General features: G+C 41.6%; 1 protein-coding gene and 1 long non-coding RNA gene across 3 annotated transcripts in view; one reads left to right on the top strand and one right to left on the bottom strand.

The window, feature by feature from the left end:
- The window catches only part of plppr5 (phospholipid phosphatase related 5), a 182,563-nt gene that overhangs the window by 130,492 nt on the left and 37,254 nt on the right, over positions 1–14,817 (top strand). The gene's annotated exons all lie outside the window — the stretch shown is intronic.
- Positions 5,493–12,605, bottom strand: LOC134298312 (uncharacterized). Its single transcript, XR_010005324.1, has 2 exons — positions 12,049–12,605; positions 5,493–11,195 (listed from the first exon to the last, which is right to left on the bottom strand). It is a non-coding gene; the product is annotated as an uncharacterized LOC134298312 (long non-coding RNA).

Below are 14,817 nucleotides of genomic sequence, written 5' to 3'. Positions count from 1 at the left end.
AGAGTAGCTGTTGTTGCTGTGTGCCTTCAAGCTGTTCCCAATGTATGCCAAACCTTTCACTGGTTTTTTAAACAAGATTTGTTCAGAGGAGGTTTTTCTTTGCCTCCCTATGAGGCCGAGAGAATGTGACTTGCCCAAAGTAACTAAGTGGGCTTCTATGGCTGAAATGGGATTTGAAGTCTGGTCTCCAGAGTCATAAGACAATGCTCAAACCACTACACCACACTAGTTCTTGGAATAGTTGTGGGGTCTGTTGGAGTTTTCTCCATACCTAAAATAATTTCTCTAACATCAAAGGTCTTGCTGAAATGGTTTAGAAAAGGCCTGTTGAACTTCCTAGTTCATGGTATTAAGGACCCAGTCAACTTAACTGGTGGGTGTTTCTTTGGCTTCATGAGTGACCAGGACACACAACAAAGTAAAGGTATGTGTACTATACTTAAAAATGATGGGAAGCTATCATGGTGGTAATGATAATATTGGGGACAAATTAGACTGGTTTAGGGAGTGAGCGAGCAAAATGTGTTCCATGGGCCACATGCAACCCCCCATGCTGGCCTGAATTTGGAAAAGGATTGCAATGTATTATAGCTCATAAGACAACAAGCATCAAGGTGTTGTCGGGTGCTGTCAAATCAGCTTGGATTTATGGTGACCATATGAATGAGAGACCTCTAAAAGACCCCATTATTTAACAGTCCTGCTTGACTCCTGCAAACACTATCTTAGGTTGCTTCCAGACAGCAGATAAATGTGAGTGAAAACGGGTTAAAATAACTCCTTTTTTATCCCCATTGGAGTCCCACCCACCCCTCCCAAAAGCCCGGATTTTCCCTCCCAGGTGGCTAGATGCTATCTTGGGGACTGCTTGCAAAGTTCTTATGGCACACCAAAATGGCGTGTGAGAAGATGGAAGTGGGATGAGGGATTTTCCCCCCTCTTCTCAAGAAACATTTTGGTGCACCATGAGAATTTGCAAGCGGGCTGCGTGCCTGGCAGCCACTTTCTGGTAAGTTTTAGGGTTTACATTTGGGGTTTGGGGGGAGGGGTGGGTGCCCTTTCAGTTTTTCGGACTCCTGGAGCCTAAAAATCCAAGTTGGCTGTGTGGATTGGGCCCAGGGATCACGTGATGTGGTCCCCGGGCCCAATCCACACAGGGTCCACACATGGTAAGACTCTGATCTTACCAGTTGTTTAATTAATCCTGGGAAAATTAATTTGGTTTTACTGGAGGTGTCATTTGGATGCCTCCGGTAAAACCAAGACAGGTCCCGAGATATGGACCAGTCTGGATGAGCCCTTAATCACCCATAGAGGAATACTCAAGGCAGTTCCATACAGGCACTAAATCTGAGTTAGGAAGTGGATTAAAAAGAATCAGTTTGCAGCTGGGATGGTGGCCACAATATCCTCTGATAGAAGATTGGAACCGAACCAAGTAATTTTTTTTTTCTTACCCAGTGCTCTGAGTTGCACTGATGTGCATCACCATGTCTGTTCAGGATCAGTGCTAGAGCATAGCAGGACACAGGAAAGGAGAACAAAAGTAGCGTCCCCATGAGAATGATGTGATTGTTGTAGCCCAGCCTGCACCTGAGTTGTCAGGGGAGCCTTGGGTTGGGCCTGTTCAGCTTGTGATTATACCTGCACCTGACTTGTCAGAAGACTCTGGGTTGGAGCCAAGCATTCCCATGCTGCCAGATGAGCCTGCTGTTTCTTTCAGAGTTAGAGGAGGTTGCTGCCCCTGACGATTCTGGGAACAGGCACACAATGGTTTCAAGCAGGCAGCTTGAACCGCATTCCTTGGGAGAGTCAAGGTCAAACTTTCCCTTGCCAAATGGGATAAGTTGTGATAAGTCTAATGAGGTTGACAAAAAGAAAGCTACATATCAACAAATACAAGAAAGGGAGGTTTTGAGACCCAGCAAAAGGCTATTAATGAGAAAAGGTTTTGAACAAAGTTCCCACAGAAAGCGGTCTTGATTTCAGCCTTAAGAGGAACTGCTTCTGAGAGAGATTTTCAGAGATGGTAACTTTGCTCATCGAGCATGGTTCTTGTTCATGGACTCATAGAATCCTGTTTCACGTTCCTGTGGATTTTCATGCCAAATTCATGTAGCCTTGAGTTTTGTTTCAGTCTTTGTTCTTGCCCTTGGGGAATTTTGGATGATCCAGTCATTGTTCCTGGAAGTTTTGCAGTTTGGATTCTTTTTTCCAGTCAAAAATCTTGTTATCTGTTCCAGTTTTGTTCCTGTTTCTTGGACTAATACCTTGTTGAAGTTATTTCTGTGTTTGATTTTTTTGGACCCTTGCTTCAAGACTCTTAAGTATCTTGTATCTGGTGGATTAAAATCTTCTTTAATTGACTTTGATTTGATATTGCTTACCTATATTCTTCAATAAACAACTTGCTTTGCTTATAGTCTGGGGCTCCAGCGTGGTTTTGAGGTAGCCTAGGGGTAGCCTAGGGGTAGCCTAGCCTCTGTAGCCTAGGGGTACAATGATTTTCCTCCCAGGGGACTAATTGTTTATTTTCTGACCAACTTTGTTTTGGAGTTTCTTAAAGTGCTTCAGCAAGAAGCACCCTGCATTTCCCCTTCCTAGTTTTGAACCTTGCATGTAATACTTTCTGATTAGCTTCAGCAAATTTTGTGGCTTATTTTGGACTTTTTGGTAAGTTTTTTTTTTACATGTGCTGTTTCAGGCTCAATGCATGCTGCAGTGTGCACTGGGACTGCATTTTTGGATACCTTCCCCTCGAGCTGGCTTCAAACTGCATTATATGGTAGATCCATCCTATGTTTGTTTTTTTTCAGGAAGTAAGAGCCATATTAGCAGAAGAGTCACATTACACCACCAGTTCTAGTGCTGAGAGCAGCAGAAAAACACCAAAAGGAAAATCTCTGGGTAGTAGTTCTTGGGAGAAATAACACCGGTAGAGGGTTATCTGCATTTATATTCTGGGTTATATAGCTGTGTGGAAGGACCTTTAGAGACATTTCAATTTTCCCCCTTTTGGAATGTTTTTTCCTGAATTTTGCGACTCCCCTCACTTTCCAAGGCTTTCACATTTCTAAGGATATCTAGGCATGGCCTTTCAGAGTGTTGAACTGTATGAGTCAAAAGTATGTCCTTAATAGGTAGGGTAGTGAACTTGGACTTAAGAGATCTTGTCCCCATTTACTTGCTAATTATTGTCAGGTGGTCCTTCCTGACCTTCTTGAACTATGGGTGAGGTAGTAGTTTGAATACCTCCCCCTCTGTGAATGTGTAAAATGCCTCTCTAAAATGAAAGGGAAAACAAAGGTTATGTTTCACACAGTTGTGTTCCTGTTAATTGTCTCTAAATTGTAAATATTCTGGCATATTGTCTTATTAACAATAACCTCTCCCTTTCTCTGTCACTCTCTTGCCACTGCTTAGTGTGGGTGTTTGCTGCTATGGTAACTTTGACTTTCTCTCCTGGATATGCAGACTTCTGGTAACAGCTTTTGTATGGCCTATTTATAAATCTGTTGTGACTATTTTATACTGTTGCTTTAAAAAAATACCACAACTTGCATTCCTCGGGGAAATTGTCGAAGTTGTATATCCTGTCCCACTTACAGAAGATTGTTGAATGTGGTTTTTTCAAAGGTGACATATTAAAGAATTGTTTTCACAATATGAAGGATAAAGCCATCAACATCTGGATTGTATTAGTATTCTTTACTCACAGACACATGCAACATTGAATTTTAATCTCTTCTGTGTCACAATTTAAGATAGGTGATCCAATCCAACAATACTGCATTTGAATAATGTTGTTTCTTTATTATTTGGACTTGTTTTTTTTCGTGGATGGGTTTTGTTGTTATTTTTGGTAAATTGTGTAGCCTCCTGAAATAATTGTACTGACAGTCCATAAATTTATAAAATCCACTAAGGTCAAACCCTCAAATGTGCGGGCTGACTATATGTATGTGTGTGTGTGTGTGTGTGTGTGTGTGTGTATTGAAAGAGAGGATAGAGGGAAATGTGTACAATATAATAATAAAACGTTATTTATAACCTGCTTCCATCTTCCTGAGTGGACTCGGAGCAGTTCACATGGAGACCAAACCCGATCAATAGATAAAACAATATGATGACAGCATATATAATTAAAACAATAACAGTAAAATAACATTCATAAAATACATCACGAGCATCATGACTAAATGGGGGGGGGGCACAAGAGCATGTCAAGAAGGACTAAAAAATTACAGGGAAGGCAAGCATGTGCAAAAACGCAAGGCAATGAGATTCAGGAATAGTGTAAAGTGCTGAGGGTTAGAGCAGTAAATAGTTGAGACTGGATGGTGTTGAAAATGGACCTACTGTTCGAAAGCATGTTGAAACATCCAAGTCTTCACATTTTTGTGGAATGTGGCCAGGGTAGGTGCTAATCTAATCTCCCTAGGGAGAGAGTTTCAGAGCCGGGGGGGGGGGGGGTCACGCCAAGAAGGCCCCCTCCCTCGTCCCCACCTCCCCGGTGGATCTAAGAGCTTGCGCTGGTTCATGGGGAGGATATGGTCATGCAAGTGAGCAGGACCCGAGCCATTTAGGGCTTTATAGGTTATAACTTGCATTTTGAATTGGGACTGGTAAGTTATCGGCTGCCAGTGGAGCTTCTTCAGGAGAGGTGTTACACGCTCCCTGTAGCTAGCTCCTGTTAGCAGCCTGGCCACCAATCTTTGCATCAATTGCAGTTTCCGGGCCGTCTTCAAAGGCAGCCCCACGTAGAGCGCATTTCAATAATCCAGTCTAGATATAACCAAGGCGTGGACCACCCTGGCCATATCAGACCTCAAGGTACGGTCGCAGTTGGTGCACAAGTTTTAACTGTGCAAAGGCCCTCCAAGCCATCAAGTGTCAACGATGAGTCCAGGCGGACTCCCAGACTGCAGACCTCTGTCCTCAGGGGGAGTGTAACCCAATCAAGCACAGGCAGCCACCCTATATCCCGATCGGTCCCACGACTGACCAGGAGAACCTCTGTCTTATCTGGATTAAGCTTCAGATGTTAGCCCTCATCCAGTCCACCACAGCAGTCAGGCACTGGTCCAAGACACGGGGAGCTTTCTTGGAATTAGGTGAAGAGTGATAGAGTTGAGTGTCATCTGCATAGAGATGGCACTGAACTCCAAAACTCTGGATGACCTCACCCAGCAGTTTCATGTAGATGTTGAAAAGCATGGGAGAAAGAATAGAACCTTGCAGGACCCCACAGGTCAAATGCCAGGGGTCCCGAGCAAGTGTCTCCCAGTTTCACCAACTGAGTGTGACCCTCCAAGAAGGAGCGGAGCCACAGCAGAGCTGTGTCCCCAAGACCCATTCTGGAAAGCTGCCCCAGAAGGATACCATGGTTGATGGCATCGAAAGCCATTGAGATGTCTAAGAGAACCAACAGGGACACACTCCTCCTGTCTAGTTTTCTTTGGAGGTTATTGACCAAGGTGATCAAATAATAATAATAATATAATAATAACTTTATTTTTATACCCCGCCCCATCTCCCCGGAGGGACCCGGAGCGGCTTACATGGGGCCATGCCAGACATAAAAGTACAATAACAGCGATAAAACAGTAAAACAATTCCACATCAATAAGACATCAACATCAGTAAAACAGTCATAAAAGTCAGCATACTGCATAAAATGCTAAAAACAGGAGGCTAAAACACAGATCTGGGCCAAAGTGCAGAAAACTTCACATAGGAGAGGTAGATTCATAGCTAAAATAGTCAATAAAGTGCAAAGTAATAATTGCCAGGCATCCTATTGTTGAGTGGGCAGATAAATCAACCTACAATGATTAATCCTCGAAGGCCTTTTGGAAGAGCTAGGTTTTTAGGCTCTTCCGGAAGGAGAGTAGGGTAGGGGCCTGCCTGATCTCCCTAGGGAGCGAGTTCCAAAGCCGGGGGGCCACGACGGAGAAGGCCCTCTCTCTCGTCCCCACCAACCGCGATTGCGAAGGTGGTGAAAGCGAGAGGAGGGCCTCCCCGACGAGCGAAGCCATCTCCGTGACATGGCCAGGCCTGAAACCAGACTGCAATTGATCTAAATGGTCAGTTTCTTCAAGGAATCCCTGGAGCTGAGAAGCCACCACAATATGTTGTGATAATGTTAACACTTAACATTGTTGGCTTTAAATTGCTAAAAGTAACGTACTGATTTTTAAATGTCATAATGAGTAACATTATCTTTACCAAGCTCTCCTCAAAAATCCTCCTCACTGCTGGTATGGAATGGGTGAATGAAGGACAGGCAGGAAGGTTGAAGGCTAATTTTTCTATTTGTAAACTTCTGTAGTTTAATCAAAAAGGAAAATGAAATAGGACACACACGTATACCACTTTGCCTTCCCTGACAGTTTTGCTTATTGCTTAGACTCCCTGGCAAAAAGAGCAGAGGTCCTTGGCTTATTAGCTGCATCACTGACTATGAAATATTGCCCTGGTTGTGATTCTGGACAAGAGCAGGAGGCATAACACTAATTGTCTCCCAGCGTTGAGTAATCGCTCTTCTGCCCCATGAGTCCAGTTGTGCAAGACTCTTCTGCAATCCCTTCTCTCTTGTCTCTCGTAGGCTGGGACACTGCAGGGCAATCAACACTGCAGTCAGATCAATACAATGATGACACTTTCTTCTTCCTCAGTCCCAGATGGTTCAGTTCTTCTGCTCACCCTCCCACCCACCCCCATACTCTCCTTGTGCTTTCCAACTACTCTCACTGGTTGATAAATAGCTTTTTGGCAAAGCCTCAATGCAAACAAGAGGAGGGGGTGTCATAGGAGCCATTTAGAGGAAATACCATCATGGGTATTCCTGACAATAGGACTTTAAGTTTAGAAATGATGCATGGACATATCCTATTGGTAGTAGCTAATTTTTTAAAAAGTTCGTTGCTTTTTCCATTTAAGCTAAGTTGTATTGAAAATGTCTGTGCTTTTCCCATCTTACTCATAATGCCAAAACAGGTTTTCCTTCTGTTCTGTGAACTCTGCGGAAGACATTTCACCATCATCACAGGTCAGCTCCATTTCTGGAAAGCTTAAATTACAACTGTGCTGATGCTCTACATAGCAATATCTATATATATCTATACACATAATAAAAGTGAAAAATGTGTATGTGTGTATGTGGAAGAAGTGTCCACTTACAGACAGCCTCCCGCCTCCACAAACAGCTATAGTTCTCACTGAGCAGGAGACACCAATGGCTCTCCCTCCATTGACATGCAGGTTATAGTGAGCACCATGAATATATAGCCCAAACTCTGCCAGTGTCCTCCACAAACACCATTCGGCCCCCCGCCCAATGAAGGCTTTCATGCGGGGACTATTTCATTCTAGATGTTCTGTTTTTCCTCCAGAATGGACATCCAGGGTTCCTTAATTTGCATGACCCCACCCATGCCCATACCTTAACCCTTTCCTATAGCATACAGTTCACAGAGGAATTGGTCAGCAACTGAACAAGAGGTTTGGGGAGAATTCACCATGATTTACAAGAGTAAACATGATTTACCTACATCCAGAGAAAACTGTTAAACCAACCAATAATGGATCTGGATCAAACTTGCCACGGATAATGGGACTTGCAGTACCTTCACTGATACTGTGACCCCCCACCAACAATGGACTGGGACCAAACTTGGCACAGAAAAGTCACACGGCCAATTGAACATACTTCAGGGGTTAGTGGGAATGGACCTTGATTTTGGGAGTTATAGTTCACCTGCATCCAGAAAGCACTGAACCCAGCTGACATCCTATCTGGACCAAACATGGCGCACAGACCCAACATGGCCAACTGTGCATATAGGCCTGATTTGGGGGTGATTTACCACAGATCTGAGTTGTAGTTCACCCTTATCCAGAGAGCCCTGAACCCAGCTGATGACGGATCTGGACCAAACTTGACTGATATTACCTAACATCCCAAAACAAACAATGCTTTCTTCTAATAACCCGGGCACCGCCGGGTCTCCAAGCTAGTATATATATAAAGATTGAAAAGGAAAACAACATTCTTCTGATGTGGGCTGAACCACTGTTTTTAAAATTAGGACTGTGCCTCAGTTGGATGTAATTTGAGTCCATGTACCTGCAGTGGTTAGGGGAAATTAATGAGGAGCCTATCCTCCTTCCAAGCTGATATACATGAGGATATTTGGGGGGGGGGGGCACAAGAGCATGTCAAGAAGGACAAAAAGCATTAATCAGTTTTGCTGATAAGGCCTGAAAGGCCTTTCAAGTACAAAATCAGGCCACATAGTATCAATCCAGTTCAAGTCTCAAAAGAGGAGCATTAGGAGCATCAAGTATTTTCCTCTCCTCCCACTCTTATTTGTCAGACCCTACTCTTCCAAATGGCATGGCACACCATCTGTGCACACACAGTTTCTTGCCTGAGGAAAGGTGTTAAATTTATGGTAATGCTAGTGCCTATACATTCTTGTGGTAGGTGCTCCCTTGCCAGAGGCATATGAGCCCCCCTTTATAACCTATGCAAATTGCAGGACAAAGTTGCCCATTCTTCCTTTTCTAGCCTGCTACATTTCTGTATCTAGCAGCAGCATGAGAGTAGTGTGATGCAGCAATTTTCTTTAGGAGAGCAATGGCTTTAATGTTCCTGCACTTACAATCCATCCTTCATTGCTCTTCAGTGGTGCTCCAATGACAGGTTGAAACAAAAGAATGGTTGGGGGGAAAAGGGCAGAGTGCCAGCTGTTCTTTGTTGATCAGCTGACAGTACAAACTCGGCCCATCTTTCCTACTGGCATGTTTTTTTTTACTGAACAGTGGAGAAATGGCATAGCTGGAGGGATGGATGCCTAAGGATCGGCTATGGGATTCTCCTCTTTTCTAGTGTTGAAAGAACTGGGTATGATCTGTGGGCTATTTAGTCTTCTGTCTAGAGCAGTGGTTCTCAACCTGGAGTCTCCAGATGTTTTTGGGTTCAACTCCCAGAAATCCTAACAGCTGGGAAACTGGCTGGGATTTCTGGTAGTTGTAGGCCAAAAACATCTGGGGACCCCAGGTTGAGAACCACCGCTCTAGAGTATGCACATCTCAGTTTTGCAGTTTACTAATGTAGACTACAAAACTTTTCTACTACATTTGGAACCTCTTCATATTAGAGCATGGATCACTTTAAATCCAGCTGCTTGGAGGGAGGCCTTTGAACTGCTCAGTCAGACAGGTCTTCACTAAACTACAACCCCTAGAATTCTGCAGGAGGCAGAAACTGAATTTAAAGTGGATCCATGCTCTAGTGTGATGAGAAAAGTGAGGGTTTTAATAACTATTCAACACTCACACCCCCAGATCATTGTATGTACTTGGAATTTTGGAGAAATTGTGAGGCTCTCCTTGAAGTGCTGAACTCCTTTACCCATTGGTCTGGTCATCAGACAATGCTGAAAGTTTTATTATGTGCATGAATGTCCTCTCATGTGCCTGCAAGCAAATCCTATTTTAGCTTGCATTTACAGCTAGCCACAGGTACTCAACTGAAAATTATGTTTAGTGTTAGCTGCAGTTTAGGGAAGTCTGCTTGACTCCATATCCTTCTCTCTTTTCTGATGATTAGACATACACATTGGGGCTGATAGGAGTCCAAAATGCCTGGAGGGGACTAGTTTAATCAGTGTTGTTAGCTAAGATCATTAACTAGACTTTGATGTGAATTTGTTTTGCCGCCCTATAGTTATCATTTATCACTATCATCTATCCTGGTCGAGATAGAAGGTTTTATCTAGACATGGAAATACTTAATCTCCATCAAGACCCATTCAGATCAGTGGCAATTATCTTATCCAGGAATAAAGGGATATATGTCGATTCCAGTAGCTCCTCAGTTGGGATCCATTCCATAATGAATAACCGTGGTTAGCTTAAAAAGAGAAACAAATTGTTTGAATCCTGTGAACCAGAAGCCCACTGCAGTTCTGGCACGTATCGTTAAACTATGGTATACTCATTTCACGATTACGTTATTAAATGAAAGATTAAATTGATAATGAGTAATTTGAGCCCTGGACATACAAGTAAATATTGAGATATAAAAATGCAGCAAAATTCATAATTAATCATCAGTAATTGTTTACTTACCTTGAGTCATAATGTGGTTTACATATTAATGTTCAGTTCAGTCACCTGAACTGTCACCTGATATTTCATGTAATAAACAAATATAACTTGACTTGGTTTCACAGAATCATAGAATCATAGAATAGTAGAGTTGGAAGAGACCTCATGGACCATCCAGTCCAACCCCCCCGCTAAGAGGCAGGAAATCGCATTCAAAGCACCCTCGACAGATGGCCATCCAGCCTCTGCTTAAAAGCCTCCAAAGAAGGAGCCTCCACCACAGCCTGGGGGAGAGAGTTCCACTGTTGAACAGCTCTCACAGTGAGGAAGTTCTTCCTGATGTTCAGGTGGAATCTCCTTTCCTGTAGTTTGAAGCCATTGTTCCGTGTCCTAGTCTGCAGGGCAGCAGAAAACAAGCTTGCTCCCTCCTCCCTATGACTTCCCCTCACGTACATGGCTATCATGTCTCCTCTCAGCCTTCTCTTCTGCAGGCTACACGTGTCCAGCTCTTTAAGCCGCTCCTCATAGGGCTTGTTCTCCAAACCCTTAATCATTTTAGTTGCCCTCCTCTGGACGCTTTCCAGCTTATCAACATCTCCCTTCAACTGCGGTGCCCAAAATTGGACACAGTATTCCAGGTGTGGTCTGACCAAGATAAGTACAGAACATCATCTTTTGCATGTCAGTGCAAGTTTTGTTTAGAAGGATTTTTAGATGTTCTGAATTTTCATGAAGTGCTTGGGTGCAGTCTTATTGACTATAGTCCCAATAAGAGTGAGAATGAAGGCTTATTCATGATGAGAGCCAAATGAGGCTTTAAGCAGAGATTGGTAGATTACAGATCTCAGCCAACATGACTAATAATCTTGCTGGTTGGAGTTTTTAGCTAAAAATTTAACTTTACAAAACTTTGTATTATTAAATGACAATCTAGGTCTGAGACTTTGGAACTCCACTAAACTTCTGTAAAGCAGTAAAGATTGGGAACAATTTGGAGGGAAGACATAGCATGAGAGTACATTGGTGCTTAATTTCATGCAGTACTGTCTTCCTCTGGAATCCTCCCCAACACTTTTTTTCTGCAAAAAAAAAAAAAGAAGAAGAAGAAGAGGAAGAGGAGGAGGAAGAAGAAGAAGAAGAAGAAGAAGAAGAAGAAGAAGAAGAAGAAGAAGAAGAAGAAGAAGAGAAAAAGATCAATGCTTGGTGTGTATCTACTGTAAATGCAGTTTTACAGCAATTGAATTGCCATAGTGCAATCCTGTGGGGTCATGTGTTTTCTGTACAAATATATGTTTTCTCCCAAAAACAACCTCATGAAAACGTGGGACAGAATAAGTCCCAAATTGCAAACAGTTTTTGAAAACAGCTTGACTTTCTGAGACTTTTCTACAACAAGAACAATATGGCTAAAATTACTTATTGCTTTGTTCAAAATGAAAATTAGTCAAGAATTACATCTCTGCTCTTGGGGTTTTGATCTTGAATTACATCTCTGCTCTTGGGGTCTTCAGCCTATTTTGTGAAGTGACCACTATCTCTGGATCTTCTATGATACTTTAATTCCAACCATACTGAAAACTTTAATTTCCATCACAAAAAGGGAAAATGTAGTTTAAATGCAACATATCGTTCCAGGATTCTCTAGCTTGTGTTCAATAGCACTGAGCATTTGCTTTGAGAGGTTACCCCACCATTTTGGAGCAGGATTTCGAGGTCATGAGAGATACTATAGCAGTGACAGGGTCCCCCTTCATCTTTCAACGACAGAAGCACCACTGTTCTACTGTATATCATCTTTTGTTTGTTTAGAAAGGTTCATGAACATTCTGTTGTTAACACCAGCTCAGCTAATTAAATGTAAGAACACTTCAATGCCCCAAATAGAAGTGTAAGTGCCAACCTCCAAAGAGACGGATTGATGTATGTACCCACCTGTGCACCCGGTCATGAGTGATAATCCAATTCTGGAGCCACTTCAGTATTTCTTGTAGCTGTTTAAAGACAAAGGCTGTAATGCGCCAGGCATGTACTTGTTCTGCTTTTTGCTTCTAAGCGCCCCAACAGAGTTGAAAAGTCCATGGAGCTCATTCTAGGAGAACAAGAAGAGATATGAAAAGAAGGTACTTAAATTCATGGGGAATATCAAGGATTTGGTGAGTTTGGTGGTAAAGAGAATTGTCAATAAGCAAGTCCAAGGTCAGCACATGGAGTGACATCTTACCCATTTAGGACCAACAGAAAAGAAGCCAAAGAGAAGTCTGGGAAACACATCAAGAGTAAAAAGAAAAAAGGAAAGTCCAAGAAAGAGAAGTGATTAAAAAACAAAGCAACAAAACAGGCTAAAATGGGATTGTTGACTCCAGCACTTGATGCAGCTAGTACGGGTGCTGACTAGGAAAATATGCAGCTGATGATGATTAGTACAGCTTCTGCCAAATCAGACTTTGCTGGGTGGAAGATCACCTGGAGATAATTGGAATATCCTGGTAGCACTAGGTAAGAATTCTATCTAAAACTTGAAACATTTCTTCCACTTACAGTTGACAATCCTATGCTTTGCTAAACCCTTGTATTATATCACAGCTTGCTTCTTTGGGTGCTATCCTTTCCTAAGGGAGCATAGCACAGTGTTGCCTGCCTTCACATTTGTTTCTTCCTTCTGCTGTAGAGGGGGAGACAGATCCTTTTTTGAGGGTCAAACATGATCTCAGTCTCCACTGGTCCCAGAAGAGGACTGCCTGTTGGAGTGTCATCTCTTTTTCAAATTTTTCCTGCTGAGGGTGGTCATCTTGACTTGCCTACTACGAAAAATATTATTTGAGTTAAGGCATGACAGTAATACACCTTGGGTCCTTCTCAGTACATTCTATAATAAATAATAATTTATTAATTATTAATTATTGATAATTACATCAAATTAACAATAAAATGCTAAAACACAGTATCTGCAGGGAAGTTATGTCGAAGAGAAAGTATATTCTTGCATAGCAGGGTGTTGGACTACGTGGTCTTTGTGCCCCCCTACAAACTCTATGTCTATGATTCCAGAAGTTCAAATTATCACATGTCATACTGAGGATTGATTACACATTTAGCATGACCATGATCAGAGTATATTTTGGAGATACTGTATTCTTTTGTTTGCAATTAATATTTGAGTTTAATTAATGATCAGATTATGAAAATTTACTCTTTGTAAACAAAGATACTACATTTTCATATTATGGTGAAAAATTCTGCTCAGTGAGATTTTGAAATGAAGTTATGTAAAGTACATTCCTAGATAGTGCTAAGCCTCTAGTCAGTTGTCACATTACAAACATGCCTTTGTATTTGGATTCATCAAGGAATCGACACTTTTAAAGTTTTCTGTAAGCTTCATGGTTTACATTTATATACAGTCAGCCCACTCTACCCACAAATTCTGCATCTATAGATTAAACCAGGGGTCCCCAAACTTTTTAAGCAGAGGGCCGGTCCACAATCCTTCAGACTGTTGAGGGGCCGAATTATCATTTGAAAAAAAAATACAAACAAATTTCTATGCATACTGCACATGTCTTATTTGTAGTGCAACAACAACAACAACGAAAGAACAATACAATATTTAAAAATGAAAACAATTTTAACCAACATAAACCTATTAGGATTTCAATGGAAAGTGTGGGCCTGCTACTGGCCAATGAGATAATCAAGTTGTTGTGTGCCTTCAAGTCATTTCAGACTTTGGCCGAGCCTAAGTCTAAAATTAATTATTTATTTACTGCATTTATTTACTACATTTATATCCCACCCTTCTCACCCCGAAGGGGACTCAGAGCAGCTGTATGTACACACAATATATTATATTATTAGCATAACACAATATTAGCATTATATATTACTATATTGAACTATACCACTATACTATTATATAATATGTAATATATAACATATAATTAATATTATTATATGGTATTACTATTAGTATTATATTGTATAACATAAGATTATTATCAATATTATATGTCTATACAATATATTACATTATTAAAACTGATATAAAATATTATATTATAAAACTGAGGGCGGGGGCCAGGTAAATGACCTTGGAGGGCCGCATCCGGCCCCCGGGCCTTAGTTTGGGGACCCCTGGATTAAACCATCTACAGCTTGAAAATATCCCCACATTAACAAAAAAATCCAAAAAGCAAACCTTGACTTTTCCCCATTTGATATAAGGGGCACCATTTTGCTACACCATTGTAAAATACATAGTGGGACTTAAATATTCACAGATTTTGGTAACTACAGGATGTCCTGAAACCAAACCCCAGTGGATATCCATGGTCCACTGTATTTCCATTTCATAGAACTCAAGGGAGTGAACATGAATCTCCCTTACAGTTTTAGTCTTGCAACAGTCTGGCAAAGTAGATTAGGCCCATTGGTCATTCAGTCAGCCTCCTAGTTGAGTGACCCCTAGATTTCCTAGTGGTATTCCAACATTCAGACCACTGCGCAGGGAATATAGTGGAAACTTGGTTCAATCTAATGTTCATTTTATTTTTTTCTTTCTTGATTTTTTTCCTGTTTACTTAAATTAGTTTGATTAACATGGACCTACTGCATAATGAAGCTATCCTTCCTATCAACATTTCAAATTAATTTTTCTCATTATTATCTCTCCAGCAAATTAGGTTGCTTATCATCTTCCGATAT

This window comes from Anolis carolinensis, chromosome 4 (genome assembly GCF_035594765.1).
Source record: "Anolis carolinensis isolate JA03-04 chromosome 4, rAnoCar3.1.pri, whole genome shotgun sequence".
In the NCBI taxonomy this organism is placed as follows: domain Eukaryota; kingdom Metazoa; phylum Chordata; class Lepidosauria; order Squamata; family Dactyloidae; genus Anolis; species Anolis carolinensis.
This window is presented reverse-complemented; position numbering and strand designations above follow the sequence as displayed.